Source organism: Ammospiza nelsoni, chromosome 3 (genome assembly GCF_027579445.1).
Source record: "Ammospiza nelsoni isolate bAmmNel1 chromosome 3, bAmmNel1.pri, whole genome shotgun sequence".
Lineage (NCBI taxonomy): Eukaryota > Metazoa > Chordata > Aves > Passeriformes > Passerellidae > Ammospiza > Ammospiza nelsoni.
The window spans coordinates 60276936-60293089 of record NC_080635.1 but is presented as its reverse complement, the minus strand read 5'-3'; the positions used below and the strand labels follow the sequence as shown (position 1 = coordinate 60293089).

The window sequence follows — 16154 nt, the reverse complement described above, 5'->3', positions numbered from 1 at the left end:
CATTATTAAAAATCTTTTGAAATAAGCTAGGAGAAGAAAATCCAGCAATGTAAGACAATTTCAGTGGATATTAGATAGATGGGATCTCCAAATCCAGTTTATTCATCTTGCAGGACTTATGAGTTTGCATTCTGGGTTTCTTCCATCTCCTCCCCATCCACCACCATTACATGTTCAGAAAGTAAACTAATTTGTGCTTTTAACCCAAAGAATCTGCAACTCAAACATGTCAATAGTTAGCTGACCATAAAAGCAGACAGAGCTGCAAAGCTGTGCCTGCTGCAGGTGTATGAACTAATAATGCAAAGAGGATGATGTAGATTGAAAAAACCCACATCTCTCTCCTGAATTGCTAGTTTGACAATTTTGGTCAAATATTCATGCTGGTTCTGCAAGTATTCAAACTGATTCTGCTTACACTGGTTATGAAATGTACTCTAACACAAAACTTGAGAGTCACCCTGAATTTTGGGCTGCAACAATTCCTCAGATTACAAATAACTCCTGACATCATTTCTGCAGTCCCATCACAAAGACAGAGAATTTGTGGCAGTTTACTGGGCATAGTCACCTCTTAAGCCTGGAAGCAAAGAACACATCAGTTGTGCATGGGAACAGAAGTATCATGTCCTAAATCAAAAGATAACCTTTACTCACAGCTGGGTAGTCCATCTACTTCAAATCTGCACACTAAAGGACAGTTTCAAAATGCAATGATGGCTTAGACAGAAATACCTTCAGATGTAAACAGTATATAAAACACTATGGTGTCACCCAGAGAACTGACTATGCCAAATTCCATATACTCTTTTGAAGAACATACCAAGTTCAGTAGGCTATGTTAGAAGTATCTAACACAAAATACATCAGACAAGTTCACTTGCTGGCTTTGTAGCACTTAAACCACTTAATTTTCTTAACTTGGTAGAAAATAAAAATAAAAATCAAGGTACAATATTTTTCAGACTCTATGGGGAAGAGAAAAAAGTCAAGGGTCTGTGACATCTTATTACAAGAATTAGCCAGATCTGATTTAGAACTCAATGGCATCTCAAACTCTTCTGAAAGGTCAGGAGATACCTCACTTAACAACACTTTGGTCTCCTGAGCTTATGTAAGCTACAGAGCAAACATAGACAATACAGTCACAAGACCACCGAAAAGAAAATAATTATAAACATTCAGAAAACTCTTAGTGCATCCATCTCTACATTTTGAGGATAAAGGAATCATAATTTTCATCACATTACATTCCCCCATTTGAGAGGAAAATTATGATTTTTTCCAGATGTCTATCTACTGCTTTATTTCAGCACCCTCCCTTGTGTGAACTGCTAGTGATGATTCTAGAAAATCACTGTAACTAACCATTTTGATGCAAGAACTTATTTAACTGAGAGGTCAGTTAAAAAATATGGTATTACTGTATGAGGCAATGACAGTATCATAATCAGAAGAGATTAATTCCTCTAATTAAATACCATATAAGAAAAACAGGAGTATTAAGTCAACATCAACAATCAGTGAAGATGTTTTAGAAATACTTTAGCTTCATAGACCAAGTTAAATGCTTAAGTCAAAATGTCCCAATATTAAGAGGAAATAAAAACCATTTACAGGAAACAAATCAGTATTTTACTGATCACGCATTGCTAGGCTGCCTCAATGTCTTGCAAGCACAAACCTGAAGCAATGCTTTACTTCAGACTGCAAGTCTGATTACTTCTCACTTTCTCCACTTTATGCTATTCGGTAACTAGCTCTGAGTCAGACCTTTAAGTATCACCACCTGCTCTAGGAAGCGGGAAAAACAGCCACAAAGCCCCACCAGCTCTGAGAGAAAAAGACTACAGGCATTAACCCATTAGGCGAAATAGTACAGCTTATCCTACCAGGGTACAAAAGGCTGCAGAACAAAAAACATAGGTGACCCAAAGGAAAAAAAAGGCTACTTTAGATTCCTCCTTTTTTTGTAGACCTCACCACAAAAGTTAAGCCCTCTTTAACAATCAGAAATGGAAAGTCAGTAGAAGTCAAAGCCCAGGATCCCTGTAACTATTTACTCTACATGCAGTGACTTTTCCCTTGTTACCACTTCTCCCTGCATAACAGCAAGCTAAGAGTTTGAGGAATTTGATCTTTCTGTTCAGTTCTTCAAAACTTTGATGCTAAAATTTGCAAGTGTGTTTTGAAGAAGAGCAGCAATACAACAAAGCGTAAAAATAATTCCAAACAGTAACTACAAACAAATCAGTGGAAAAAACTTCAAAACTAAATATAGTAGTAATACACTCTCTTGGCTGAAAAGCACTGAATTACTGGTAAAACTCTTGCAGACTATTCAAGCCCTCTGCAGAATTACCAGCCTTCAGGGTATCAGCAAAGACAGTTCTGTCATGTGAATTGATTCATACTATTGATAAGTATGTGTAGCCTATGGCAGTGCTTTTCAAGTAAAAAGACAGGTCAGAAAACTGAATGTTTTTCATGCAAAGGAAGATACACCTTAATAGCCTACCAGGCATCTCCTCTAGTCTAGGAGGGTGAAAGAAGCAACAGCTGTTTTCAGAAGAAAAGGTCAGAAGCACTAGCTGAACATGGGAACATAATAAACTTAGCTTGATTCTACATAAGAGTCTTTATGTTACAATCGTGTTGATGTAAGGCCTGTATTAGATTATCTCATTGTAGCAACAGTTATGTTGCCTATTTTAATTAAAGTATTCTGAGGTAACTGCTTCAATTCCAGTTAAATCCCTGAATGTGATCAGTTTCACATAAAGCAACAAGAAGCCTTCCATACTAAAATAGTGTTGCATTTTAAAAATACAACAGCTGTGGATCAAGTAACATTTTACTGCTCACATCAGAGACAAGAAGTTTTGCATAACTTCACAGCATGTAAGCATGAGACCACTCTCAACTCACTACAAATGTTTCTTTAGTGATGACTAGCAGAGCGAAAGCCATCTTCAATTCTTCAGCAGCACAGAACTTTGTAAACAACAGCAGTGTTTACTTTAATTCAAGGGGAAAACAAAAAAGAACAGAAGAAAATCAAGTGGGGAGAAGAGGTTGCAAAGGGCTTGTTTGGAGCTGAAAGGATGAAGGGGAGAAAAAAGTGAACCAGACATTTAGAGCATAAACTGGAGGAGAGGGAAAAACCATGCAACAGTACATCTACTGCTGAAAATGAAAACCCAACTTCTACTGCGTAACACAACCTCCATACAGACTAGAGATACTCAGCCTACTAAGTGCATTCTTCTTTTTAAAATTTCCACAATAGGAGCAAATAGTTCAAAAGTATGATCCATGGACACAAAGCTGCCCACTGACATCACTACTTCAATAAGCTCAAAATTAGTATTGAAGAAAAAAGAATTACAATCTAGTTAGTGACTGAATTTGCCGTTCAAATGTTTGCACATATAAAATAGACATGATCAAAGGTACAAAAGCCACACTCAAAGCTCTCCAAACCAGACAAAGAAATAATGAATCATAGTCAGAAACATCCCAAGTATCCCCAATTCCAATTCACTCCTACACAGTGGTACATTTTCCCTCTATGCTATCATAATTTACATATGATTTCAGGTTAATAATGCTCTGCAAACATATGTTAAAGAAAAAATTCTGTAATTTTACTTTATGTTACTGAAAAATGGAAATAACTGTAACTTTAGGCTTGCAAAAAATCTAACGGCAGAATTGTCTTTTATAAAAAATTGCTAATACCCTAGTAATAGCAAACATCTAGGAAAATGGTACAGGTGGAATTACCATTATAGCAGAATCTTGCTATTCTAATAAGAATATTTAAAATTCACGAAGCTTTGCTTTGACAGATGACAAATTTGCTATTCTATGATTTTGCTTCTCTGTAGTTTTATTAAAGACATATACACTGCAAAACTTTCCAGCTTTGTTTCTGGATTAAAACCAAGCTAACTGCTCTGTCATGAAAAAGAGCCTTTGCAATATGAAAAACCTCAGTAAGAAAATTTCCACACAGCTTTTCAAGTACCAGTTAGGTACTTGAACTAATACTTTACCTAAAATAATATTATACTTGAAGCATCTGAGAAAGCAGTTTTTAAGAGTAAAACAGCAAGATGGACATTGTCAGATTCCAGTGGATGTGGTCAACAAAACAGTAGCAATGTCCCCACCAAGCAGTAAGAAGGAAACATGAGCTTTCCCAAGCTGTGGGTTTTTGGAGGATGCATATTCCAGATTACAGTCAGATCGTAAATCCTCTCAATTAAGTGACCCAGAAAAAGAATGATTTCAAGTGGGGTCCTGAACAACAACAAACTTTTGAACAAATTAAACAAGAGATTGTTCATGCAGTAGCCCTTGGGTCAGTCAGGAAAGGACAAGATGTGAAAAATGTGCTTAACACTGCAGCCAGGAAGAAAGGTCCTTCGTGAAGTCTTTGGCAAAAAGCACCCAGGGAGACTCAAAGATAAGCCTGTGATTTCTGCAGTCAGGGATGCAAGGGATCCCAGGCCTGTTACACCCAACTGAGATACCAGCAGCCTATGAAGGAGCTTGAGCTGTCTCAGAAGTGACTGGCACTGAATCACAGCTTATCCTGGAACCCCAACTGCCAATACTGGGCTGGATGTTCAAAGGGAAAGTCCCAGCCACACATCACATCACATCACATCACATCACATCACTGACACCACATGGAGTAGGCAGCTTGTGTTGATCACACAGCAAGCTCAAATAAAAAACCCCAATCACCCAGGGATCTTGGAAGTCAGCAAGAACTGGCATGAAAGTAAAAATTTCAGACTACTATAATCAAAGGAGAAGGTACCACATGTTGAAGAGGCCCTATTATGTAATCAACCACCAGAAAATGAAAAGCAATACAATCTTTACTGACAGTTCCTGCCACACACTGAAGATGGAAAGGTGCCATATGAAATCCTACACAGCAAGCTGTACGAGCTATTGAGGGACAAGGTGGATCAAGCCAGAGAGCAGAGCTGAAAGCCATCCAGCAGGCTTTAGATATTGCTGAAAGAGAAACAACCAGTGCTCAACCTCTACACTGACTCACGGATGGCAGCAAATAATGGAAAAAGGTAAACTGCCAGCACAGAGGGAAACCCATCTGGGCTGCTGAAATGTGGCAAGACATCACTGCCTAGGTGAAGAAGTTGGCCATAAAAGTATATCACAAAAATGCACATGTACCCAAGAGCTGGGCTACCAAAGAACACTGCAACAATGGACAGGTAGATGAAGCTGCCAAGATTAAAGTGTCTCAGGCAGATATGGATGGGCAGCATGAAGGTGAATAATTTCTGGCTCAGTGGGCCCATCGTGCCTCACATCATCAGGGAAGCAATGCAACACACAGATGGGCTTGTGACCGAGAGGTGGACTTAACCAGAACAAAACTATGGCCCAAGTTATCCATAACTGTGAAACATGGGCTGCAATCAAGCAGACCAGGCCTCTCTGGTGTGCTGGACTGTGGCTGAAACACAAACATGGGGAGGCCCTGCATATCGACTGGATGACACTGCAGAAAACCCACCAGGCAAGTGCTACATGCTTACAATGGTGGAAACATCCAGCCTGGATGGCTGGATACAGACCCTGCGCCTGATCCTACTGCCCAGAACACCATCTTGGGCCTTGTCCTGTGGCAACATGGCACCCCTGAGAGAACAGAGTTGGACAACAGGACTCATTTCAGAATTAGTCTCACAGACACCTGGCCAGAGAGCACAGGACTGAGTGGTGTACCCTACTCCCAATCACATGCCAGCCTCTGGGGAAACTGAGCAGGACAATGGACTGTTAGAAACCACATTGAAAGCAGCAGATAATGGGGTCTTCGAACACTAGAATCTACACTTAGCAAAGGCTGCCTGGTTTAATTAACTCCAGAGGCTCCAGAAATCAAGCTGGTCCTGCCCAATCAAAATTTTCACCTACCATAGAAGGGGATTAAGTCTCCGTGGTGCATTTGAGGAATATCACTTTAGATTGGTCCTGCCTAAAGCAAAGGCAAACCTGCCTGTGTGACTGTTTTTGCTCAAGTAGTTGCTGAGTAATGCAGCAGGATGTGGAAACACAATGCATACCTCAAAGGGATTTGATTTTTGGGTGAGAACAGTCTGTAATGTTAGCTTTTATAACACTGGCTGCTGAATGGCACTGCCACTGTATGTCATAACTACCATGGGCAATGAATACGGTTTGCTCCAGATACATGAGGCTCCTCATGTATCACAACCACCTGGCAGCACTCCTGCCCTGGAAGACATCTAGGATGTACAGAGCCCAAAGTCATGGACCAAATTAACTCAATGGCCATCTTGGAGGGACAGCCATTAACTATTAAAATTACACTTATGCTTATGTGTATATATATATGTACATATATAGCTAGTAGGTGTAGGATTTGTGCATGACATGGATGGTATAGACTAAGGGGAGGATAATGTTCTGGCTTAAGCAAGGACAGGGTTAACTTTTACAGTAGCCAAGAGGGGGCCTGGCCAGAAGTCAAAGATTATTCTACATCACCTCACATCATTTTCTGGGGACAGGGGAAGGAGTCCCTTCTACATCATGCAGTGTGGTAGTGGAGTCAGGTATTCACCAGGCCCTGTGTGGGGAGCACTCATGTGACTCTTCCACCTCCTTCCTATGCTCTGTTATTAATATTCTTGCTCTTACTGCTCCTTTTCTTATTTCATTGCTATTTCCAGTAAATTGCTCTTAACCCACTATCTCTACCTTTTGTGCTTCCAATTCTCCTATTTATCCAACTGAAGGGGAAAGGGTCTGGGTCGGGGGGGAAGTAAGTGAGCAGCACGCAGTTTGGAACATGTAATGGGAACACCAAACTGGGGAATTGCCTTCCTAGACTTTCTTTAGGATGCCTCACTGCTATACCAGAGTCTGCCCACAATCACATGGAGTGCAAATAGAGATAACAGGAGATAAGTGATTGGTTACAACAAACTGGTGGGAGGCATAACCTGAAGCCAGTCAGCAGAAGCTGCTCTTCTCTGAAAGAAATCAAAAATTCCACATCCAGAAAAAAACACAAACCAACTGTTTCTCAAAAACAGAGGGATCATCTTTATTCCATTTTATACTGAGAAACAGAAGTATGATGAAAGAACAAGCATAATTTGACAAGCTACAGAAACAACTTTCATTTTAATTAACCAATTAATAAAGTTATATTAAATAAGGTTGCTGATAATATTAGCTTTATTTTCCTCGAATTTGAGTTGCTACCTTCATGAGCAGTTTACCAGTGCTCACATACAAACATACTGCCTGAGTTACCTGAAACAAAGCATTACATAGGCAGGTAAAAAAAAAAAAAACAAACCAAAAAATCACCAAACACCCAAATGAACTAGCAGAGAAAAAACACATTTTTCCTGAAATTAGCGCTTATGCTTTCACCTTCTTGATATAACCAAAGATCTAAAAATAGTCACAGAACATAAAATCACTTCTTGTGTCTTGAGCTGTTAGTTTAACTGCTTACATACTGAGCCTTCTAGCAAGAGTCATGTACTGTTGTTAACCTTGGGAATAACACAACATGAAAACCCACAGAGGATTGTAAAAATAACACTTGCGGAAAAATCTCTGTAGCATAACTACTTCAATTTAACCAAAATCATTAAAGAAAATCTGAGTTGTTTTAAATATGAGTAAAACAAGAAGACCCTGTGAGCTTCTGAACAGGAAAGATCCATAGACTTTTTTCTAAATGAGTATCCTTTACGAGCAAGCAAAAGTCATTCAGAGTAAAAGAATGAAGTAGGTTGATTTTGACTTCAATAGGCTTAACATGTGGACCACAACACACCAGCCTTTTTGCCTCTCTTCTTTTGCAAGTGACTCCACCAGGCAAATTAATCTTCCCACATAATTCAACAGTTTATAGAGACAAGATGTTTCAAGACAGAAAATCAGGGCTCATGACAGTGACTAAACAGTTCACCCAATAAAAACTGTTTTCATCTGGTCCCCTTCCAAAGTGTTAATGTGCTATGTACAGCACACGTCTTGCCCTTTATCCAAGGCATGATGTACCACCACTGAGTAATTTTATGCTAAGCCAACCAGTTTCATACTAGTTGTTCCCCTGGAATACAACTGAAGAAAATGTTGTGGTTTTTCTTTTTTTTTTTTTTTGCCCTAAATAAAAAATCAGGGAAACTGAGCAGAAGGTCTGAAAAAGGCAAAGAAGCTGCACTTTTATCTAGGCAAAGAAAAAGGTTGAAGTAAACTTGCTCCCAGCATTGTGGGGACATATTTTGCATCTCTCACACTAGCCTTTAAAAATCCAATTGCAAGCAGTAAATAAAACTCTTAATTCTTAGTCCAGTGTATCAAATCTCATGATATCTCAAGACACAGAGTCGGATTTCTGAGATTTTTCAAACAAATCAGCTCAGGCAAAATACACTGCAGCTAATGTGTGGGTGTTTTTATAGAGCTTCATCATGCTTTTTGAAACAAAAGGAACAGAAATCCAGAATATATGAGAAACAAGAAGGATGACTAGAAGCTGCTTTAATTCCATATCAGGGCTAAAATGGTACAAATTCCTCCTTCAGTGGTAACATGTAATACCTGGTCTCTAGGTAAGACTATTCTGTTTGGATTCCTGACCTTGTAATGGTCTAGAGACGAAAGTAGAATGTAGGGTCATTTGCCTTTTACTAAATTTGCTAAAACCAGTGGGCATATGAGGGAATATGAAAGGGGCAGCAATGTTATATCTGTGTTTTTCTGAAACTAGATTGACCACATGACCCTGCCACTCTCCCCAAGTCAGAACACTGTCATTTTTTACTGTGTTCTGTAGCATAATTTCATTTTTGCTTTGGATTAAGTTTTTAAACATAGAAATCTCACAACAGAGCTCATTTTACATAGCATTTCTATGGAAAAGGCATCTTCCTCCAAGAATCTTCTCACCTACAACACAGGGCTGTAGTATTCCTAACTTCACTTTTACATAGTTTAATTCTTCTACAGTACAAGAATAATGTGCTGGTGACAGTGTAAACTTTTCCCCAAAAAACCCTCAACTATTCAGCTTCAACACTAAGTCATTATTCTGCAGCTATGCCATGGCACTTCAACAGCATCCTTACTTTCTGAAATGTCACTGGGACTGAATCCAGAAGTGACAAAAACCTATGAAGTTCTAATCTGCTACATGTTTCACCTTGCCAATTCAACATAGTAAAAATATCTGGAGAACATGAAATTTCAGCCTTCAGAAACATGTCTTACCCTTCAGAACGAAAAAATAATTCCACATGCTTGGAAATACAATGGTCTCAGTATAAGCAAATGCAAGGGTAGCAGGGAGCAGTGGGGAACAAAAAAAAAAAACTAAGTGCACAAATTTCATTAAGCATTAATTGCTCTCTGTAATATATTCTTAAGCACACACACAGAGTCAAGAAAGCACACTGGGAAAGTGAGGCTGAATACGACAGCTTAAGTTAACTAATGAGATAATTAGAGGTCCAAAACAGGTTTAATACTAAAATCACTTACAATTGGGGTTTGTAAAGAAGGAGCAGTAACACTGATATGTAGCAATCCCAGCCTTGTTTCAAACAGCTGCCTCTAACCATTGTATAAGATAATCTTTGACAAATGTTGTCTACAGAGGAGACAAGGCAGGTATAAGACAAAACAGACTTAAAAGTTAATTTAATGCTACAGCATTCTTTGGTTCTGGTTATGTGTTCCTCACTCTGTTCACCCTCCCTCCACCTCCATCCTCCCCAGACACTGGGTTTATTTCAGACTTGAGGTCAAATAGTGCAATGCCCTACCAGGAAAAGTACCAAAAAAGCCATACGAGAAAAAAGGATTCAGTCCTCTAAGAGAAGACCAATGATATATAGGCATATTTCTTTAATTGCTTGATGATGAAATAGCAGCAGTTACAGTATTATTTAAACACAGCTTTTAAGTGCAACTTCAAAGGGAGAAACCAAATGGGATAAAACAGCTTCTTTCAACTGAGCAAACAGCAAATCGATTGTTTACAAATAATGTCTACAAAGTACAAAACACTGTGTTTGGAAATTGAAAGTTTCAGATCCAAAACTGAAACCTTCAAAGAAGTTTGCAGGATATACTTGGTATATTCTGATATATTTTAATTGATGAATCCCTGCTTTTGTGAGTAACTGGAAGCAATAAAAGTGTTTCAACAAATGTGAAACCCATGGACATTTTTATCACCAGATTTTAATTTTGTTTAGATTTTCCAAAGTAGGAGGATACACGCTGAATCAGGTAGAATTCAAAGGTCTGCCTAGTATGAATTCAAAAACTTGAATTAAGAATATATATTTCAAATCCCATATACAGGAAAACTGACTATCTCAAATTAGAAAAAGCTGTTGCAATTTTCCATTGCGGTAAGAGAGCACATCATGCATTTTAAATACATACTGAGGCTTTTCATACTCTTAATAACATTCTGTGTTCTTAAAATGTTGTAGTCAAATTCTTATCCAGGCCACTATAAAGAATACCACAGTTATAGTCTATACTTCTCTACCCACAGTAAGGGGATAGCAGCAAATTACAGTAAAATCTGGTGTTACATTTAGCTGTACAACACTACTAATTAGAGAGTAATTTCAACAATAAATATTTGGTTAAACTCTGCTTTCTCATCAGTGCAAGCAATTTAAGATGAAACTGATCTTTCAGAAAGTCCGTGGGGGCTGTTTTTTGAGTCTATTTTTATTTTCTGGTTACTGAGCATCTTTTCCAATGAAACAGTTTTCCAGAGCTACTGCTCAGCAAACAGAAAACCACACACAATGTTAAAAGTAAAAGGGAAGAGTCAAGCCTAGAGGACCATGGCAATCCACAGTTCTCTTTAAACTGTCCTTAGCTAACCCTATTTTACTACTCAATGGCAAGATCTTCTAACAATGACCTTACAGAGCACACAGGCTGCATGACTCAGTAAGAACAAGGTAAGCTAAAAGACAGGCTTTATCACACCCTTCAGAAAGAATACAGGGAGGAGAAACCAAGATACAGACAAATATGAGCCTGATGGTAGATACAATATCAATTAAAACACCCAGTTAACCCCCTAGACACTGACAAGTCACCAGTTTTAAAAGAGAGGCTCTTCCTGCAATTCTTCACAAGAGCTCTCTGATGAGCCATGCTGTTACTAATAAAAGCACTACAGAGATGAACAGCAGTAGTACCTTATCTCCTTCAGAAAAAAATCCAAAGAAACACATAAGCAAAATACTACTACCTGCTTTTGAGAATTCACAGAGACAATCAGCTTTTACACAAGAGGCCAACTTCACTGAAGTCAGGCCTTGAAAGCATCCCATACCTTAGTGCAGTCATGACACATTATGCCATCAAAGGCAGCTGTGATGTGCACAGCAAAGGGCTGGCATCTGACATGTTACAACACCAACTCACAGAGTTGTAATGCAGTGTTTGTGTAGTGCCTCTAAGACATCAGACACTACAGCAAAAAAACCTTTTATTCCCCCCCAAGTCTATTAAAATAAATAAACCTGCATTCTTGCTGAGCTGTCCCACCTGCAGTACACGCAAGTCTATACTCTCATACTATACATGGAACATACTTTCCTCATCTCACTAGCTAAACAACAGATATTTTTGGATTACCCAATAGCAATTAATCAATATTCTGCTGATATGGCCTTCACCTAGTGTGTAAATCTTTACAAAGTTCTCAAAGACAAGGTGAGGTCTATGGAGGAAATAAGTTACCAGTAAAATTTACCTTCACAGAAGAGTGTGCACCACAAAGCTCTTAAGTAGAAGTCAAAATATTTACTCTATCATCTAGATGGTCTTTTCTATATAATATCACAAAACCAACAACTCAACCCTTGTAAATTTATCACATCAATAGCTAAAGTAAATGAGAAGTGGAAACAGAACACAAAATATTGCCTATTTAGTAAATTCACACAATGAATCTTCTGAGCTAAAAAAATAAAGCACAAATTACCTTTCACTCCAGTAGGAATCTTGAAGATTTGTAGAGTGAAATCAACTATGACAACTGGATATCAGCACAATATCTTGCTTGCCTGTAAGGGAATAATTCAGAGTCACATTACATCAAAAAATTAACCCCACAAATAAATTAGAGACCCAGGTAAGTGAAATTGAACAGTGCTGAAATTATAAACATTTTGAAAACGTGAACACCCTGACAAAGAGGAAGAGAAAGAAACCTCACACCCAATCATTTCACTTGCATTTTGATTTTGTCTCTTAACAACATAGAAGTGTGGCAGTTTACTTTAAAGTCTAACACTCTTAAGTAGTCTGCTTTCAAAACAGAAGGCCAGAAATAACCCCTTACAATGCAGTTTGACGTCTTGTATAGTCCAGACTACAACAATCAGACACTTCCACATCCCCTTTTCTTGCTCCCATCCTCCTTCTTGTGTCCACCCACTGTGTGAGTACACAATGAACAGTTTTCCAACACTGCTTTTCTTGGGTTAATTTTGCTTGCAATGAGGAACACAGCCCACCTTCCCTCTTCTCACTCCCCCCTACTTAAGACCAATTCCAGAATGAAACCACAGTTTGACTTTGTACATCTTCCCCGGGAAAGCATTCAACCTTGCTTTAGAAATATCTAGTGGCAAATATGCTACACACTACAATCCTCAGTAAAATGATTTTTAACACACTGAAACTTACACACAGTAAACTAAAACGTAGAAAACTTCCTCTTTCAAAAATTAGAATAGAGCTACACATTACAGACACAACTATTAAAAAATGTAAACCATTTAAACTCTTTTTCTGCCACTGAATACTTTCATAGCTGTCTTCCATGTAACAGGTATGCCCACCATCATGTTATTTTGTTCCCTCCCCTTTTAATTCTAAAATAGATCAATCTTTGGTACTAAAACATGCTTCCCAGATTAATGTCAAAAGGAAATGCCAGTTCAAAAAGGAGCCCCACAATCACCAACTACAGATTTTTTTTTTACTTTGTCATATATTTTAAACATTGCTTATAAACCTAGTTTGAATTTTTTGAACATTAACTTAAAGAAAACTTGCATCCAAATTATTTATCACAACCCACAATGCCTTCTTAACATGTCTGTACTTCCCAAAACACTTTTCCATTCTCTACCTATGATCCATATCCTTCATCTTTAAAGGCATGACTTTGGAGCTGAAAAATGGGATCCCATGAAAAATGAATGTTCTGCCTATATCCACAGTCACAAACTGATTCAGATCATATTGGCTACTAGAAGTAATATAGTTATTCTTCAGGTTACGTTCTCTAAGTGAGAGCTCTTCAGTGCTGCCACTGAATCCCCAGTAAGACATGAGAAAGCCAAACTAACTTCAGAATGTTACTTGAATCTAAAAAAAAATTGTGAATTGACTGCAGTTACTGGAAAATTATCCAAGTAGAAGTGGAACAACAGGTCTATTTCCACATGAATGAAGATTGAAGTTTATTCCACACAGCCCTGGATGTTAAGTTTGAACTCCCCCTCCACTATCAACAAGTGTGCAGAGAGAATACACATATTTTCGGAAGTCTTGTCTAGGCCATTTAAATTATATTTTTACAATGCAAGCTCATCTGCCACAGGTACAAACTGTTGACAGAAACTTTTGAGATCAATAACTGTGGAAAACACTGAAGGGAAGGTCATTTTCTAAGCCCAAAGGTAATGAAACTCAGCAGAATGTTGCAATTTAGGCAAAAGAAAGCAGCTCAACTTCCCACCAAGAGGTCAACAGCGGACAGAAAGCAGCATGGCCAGCAGAAATGGAAACTTGGAAGGGAGGAGAGCAGCAGCTGAAGCAGAGTGCTTCTGCTGCATAACCCAGGGCACCACCAAACTGCTGCTGTTCTCTAACTGGTTGGCTCCTTGGCTTAGGGACTCCCTTTTTCTGCTCTTCAAAACATGATGCTAAAGGACACAGCTTTTCTTTTAGACAGTCTCTCAAAGAAGCTTTTTCTCATTTCACCCTCTGCAGGACTGGATACACACAAGTTGATGAGAATTTGCTGAAGGCTAAGTTCTGTAGAACTGTGCTTGTTGCATTTCACTAACACTCCAAAAGCACTTTTCTGTCTGATAGCAGACAGAAAAGAAGGCTATAAAGCTAAGAAAATGAATACATGTGCTTTAAAGCAAATATAGAGTATATAATTTAAATTAAAAACTGGCCTTGGAGAGCTTTACAAGAAGTAAAACACACACCAAATCAACTGCTTGCCAGTTATTACTGGTATCAAGGCACCTTAAGTTTACTTTAGCTGGCTATTACTTGTTCTCTGGCAGTGATTTTTTTTGGAAGGTGGAAATCATAATCATTAAGCTGACAAACCCTCAAAACAACTCTCTTCATGTCAATCAGCAATCCCTCTACCCATACATGTGTGGACAACACTATTAACATCAAAAGGGATTAAGTTCAACTCAGTGGAATCTTTACCTGTGGAAGAACGCTGCACGCTAAAAAAATGTTACCACAGTGTTAATAGCTCTTTTGAGTGTACTCAGACTTCAGAGTACTGTAATCAAAGCCTTACAAAAGAACAATAATAGGAAAAGAACTTTAGACCTAAATTTATAAATAACAAATTTTTTTTAAGATCTCAGTGCATAATGTTCAGAGGCTAGGTCACCACATCTTGAAAGGGGGCCTTATTTTAAAACAGTAGACACAAACCATATAAGAGGATCCTACACTTATTTTTGCCCTAATCCTGAAGAGAAGGGAAATAAGCGATGCGAAGTGTTCCTCGATTTCACCCCCTATCTGATTCTTGGCAAGCAGCCTCAGTGCGGGGGCCTATTTAGCTCATTTTTCTGCAGTTGCTAACTTAGAGACGAAAGAAAGGAACAGCCCGAGATGCAAACAGATGAAGTTATCATGAGGAGAGGAGTGGTGCTCCGGGAGGAAGGAAATTAGGAAACCAACCGCTTCGCTTCACGCAGCATTCACGCGCCGGTGCGGGAAAAGCACCAAGAGCCGGCGGGACAGATTTTTCGGGGACAAACACCCCTTTTCTTCTGGCCCCAGAGCAGAGGCGGGCGAACCAAGAGCGCGGTAGATGCGGGCACGGCAGCGGGAGCCCGCGCAGCGCCGGCCGGGATGCCCCGAGCTGCGGCCGGAGGCGGCGGGAGCGGCACTGCCCGCGCCGGCAGCCCCGCCAGCGAGGCTTGGAACCGAGCGGCGAGGAGCGGCCCCGCACGGCTCGTCTCGCCGGGAGCAGCGCCCAAGGCTGCGGGAAAAGGAGGGAGGGAGGGAGGAGCCAGCCCCGCCGGCCGCTGCGCTGCCCGCCCGGGGCGGAGGGGCTGCGGCTCGGAGCCGCTCGCCCCCGCCGCCCCCGGACGCGCGTCCTCGGGGCCGCTGCCGCCCCCTGCCGGCCGCGGCGCTGACAGCCCCCATCCGCCCGCCCCGCCGCCGCTCGGGGCCAGCACAGAAGGAGGGAAGGAAGAAGGGAGGGGGCAGCTCTACCCGATCAGCCCGGCCGGCCCCGCCCGCAGCCTCCGCATCCCGCGGCAAGCGGAGCGGACCAGTGGAAACGGCGACGGATACGCGGCAAAGCGGCCCCCAGCGCTACGGCTGCCCGACCCCCTCCTCCCCGCCATCACCCGCTCCCCCCTGCCGCCGTAAGCGGCGCTCCCTCGGGAGCGCTCCCGCTGTACCTGCCGCTCGAACGATCCCTGGCGCCGGCACGCTCCCGAAGTTCCCGGCCGCGGCCGTCAGCCCAGCCCGGGAGAAAACCCCGCCGGCCCCGCCTCCCGGCCAATCCGCGCCACGCCCGCCCCCGTGCCCCGCCCCCGTCCCTTCCCGGCCCGGCGGCGCTGGCCGCGCCCCCGCACTCTCCGCGTCGCCATTGGTTAGCGCAGTTGTCAATCTCCGCGGGCAGCGCTTCGCCCCCGCCCGCTCTTCCTGGCCCGTTTTCAGCGGCCGCTGCCCGTCGGGGGTGCGGTTCCAGCCCGGGGCCGGGACGGGCTTCGCGAGCGTTGTCGCAGCGTGGGCATCACACCGGAGAGATACGGTCCGGCATGGCTGGCGCGCCATAGCCCCGGGCGAGT

General features: G+C 41.1%; 1 protein-coding gene across 13 annotated transcripts in view; it reads right to left on the bottom strand.

The window, feature by feature from the left end:
* The window catches only part of EPB41L2 (erythrocyte membrane protein band 4.1 like 2), a 107006-nt gene extending 91156 nt beyond the window's left edge, over positions 1–15850 (bottom strand). For 12 of the 13 annotated variants that reach the window (XR_009418082.1, XM_059468741.1, XM_059468729.1 and 9 more), the window contains exons 1-2: positions 15762–15850; positions 12059–12140 (exon numbers count right to left, since the gene is read on the bottom strand). The gene's annotated coding sequence lies outside the window, so the exon portion shown is untranslated. Of the gene's footprint in view, positions 1–12058; positions 12141–15030; positions 15140–15761 lie in introns of those variants that run through there. The other variant, XM_059468730.1, reaches the window with a different exon arrangement.
* Positions 15851–16154: the final 304 nt, after the last annotated feature.